Source organism: Magnolia sinica, chromosome 17 (assembly GCF_029962835.1).
Source record: "Magnolia sinica isolate HGM2019 chromosome 17, MsV1, whole genome shotgun sequence".
In the NCBI taxonomy this organism is placed as follows: domain Eukaryota; kingdom Viridiplantae; phylum Streptophyta; class Magnoliopsida; order Magnoliales; family Magnoliaceae; genus Magnolia; species Magnolia sinica.
This window is the reverse complement of record NC_080589.1, coordinates 58,220,129-58,221,684: the sequence shown is the minus strand read 5'-3', so window position 1 is coordinate 58,221,684 and position 1,556 is coordinate 58,220,129. Positions and strand designations below refer to the sequence as shown.

The 1,556-nt window shown below is 41.1% G+C and overlaps 1 non-coding gene across 1 annotated transcript; it reads left to right on the top strand.

Annotated features, from left to right (window-relative positions):
* Positions 1 to 1,041: 1,041 nt before the first annotated feature.
* LOC131232174 (small nucleolar RNA R71) lies at positions 1,042 to 1,148 on the top strand. Its single transcript, XR_009164788.1, has one exon. It is a non-coding gene; the product is annotated as a small nucleolar RNA R71 (small nucleolar RNA).
* The last annotated feature ends 408 nt before the right edge of the window (positions 1,149 to 1,556 follow it).

Below are 1,556 nucleotides of genomic sequence, written 5' to 3'. Positions count from 1 at the left end.
AGTCTTTCAAGAATTTGGCATATGAAGGTATTTGTTTCACGACATCAAGTAGAGGAATGTTGACTTTCACTTGTTTCAACACCTCTAAGATATCCTGAGAGTTAGAGAAAGGTTTTGGTGAAACCAACCGTTAGGGAAATGGAGCAACTGACTTCTCTAGAAGTTCCGGTTCTAATTTTTGTGGGGCATCACTAGATCCATCATTGTTGTCCTCTTCTGGTTCTTGAGGCTTTTCGGGCCTAACTGGAAGAGTTTTATCAATGATCTTTCCACTCCTAAGAGTGGTGATGGATTTAGCGTGCCCCATCTGATTTGAAGAGCTGGGATCATTAATCTCGTACTGCGGTTTAGGATTGGGGAGAGGTTGTGCAGGAAGCATCCCCTTTTCTATAACCGTCATACGAGAATCTATCTTTTGCATAAAATCTGTAATTCCCCGCATTGCCTGAGCCAGCTCTTGTATGGAATTTTGAACCGGTTCCTCTTAAGGTTTCACTTGATTTGGATTTTGATTGAAGAAACCTTGAGGGGTAGCCGTTTGTCCATTCCTCCAACTAAAGTTTGGATGATTTTTCCAACCAGGATTGTACGTATTGGAGTTAGGTCCAGTAAAAGGTCTTTGATAGTTGTTTACGGCATTAGCTTGTTCATTCAACACTCCTCGAAAGGCGGGTATTGTAGGACAATTTTCAGTTGTATGAATGTTGCAATCACAGATCGAAAACAATTTCATTAACCTTATCCTTCTTTCCTTCCATGGCCTCAACTTTCCTTATGAGCGTAGTCACTTTACATTTGAGATCATCCTCTTCTTTCAAGAGATATAATCCACCTTTCTCCTTTAATTGAGTCGGCCTAGACGTGGTGTTCGACTTTGGGTAATAGTCCCATGATTGTGTTTTTTCAGCAAGACTATCGAGGTAATCCCATACCTCGTCAACATCTTTATTAATGAACTCTCCATTACACATTGTCTCGACCATTTGGCGCATGGAAGATGTCAGTCCATCATAGAAAAAATTTGTAATGCGCCACGTTTTAAATCCGTGTTGTGGGCATGAATTGACCAAATCTTTGAACCTTTCCCAACATTGGAAGAATGTTTCATCTTCCTTTTGGGCAAAGTTCATGATTGCTTTTCTGAGGGTAATCATTTTATGATGTGGGAAGAATTTTTTTATGAATTCCCTCTGCATGTCATTTCATGTGCCAATGGATCTAGGACGCAGTGAATGTAACCACGTCTTAGCCTTCTCTTTTAAGGAAAAAGGGAAGAGTTTCACCCTAATCCTTAGATACATTAGGAAAACATAATGTAGCTATAATCTCATCGAACTCTTTCAAATGTAAATATGGACTCTCTGATTCAAGTCCATGGAATTTGGGAAGGAGTTGGATAACTCCTAGCTTGATGTCCATTTGTCCTGTGTTTTCAGGGAAAATCATGCATGAGGGCGTACTCACTCCCGCCGGTTGTAGATAATCTCGTAAAGTACGAGGCGGGGGTGCCTGATGCACCTCATTCTCATCTTGGGTATCCTCCACCCTGGGTGGAA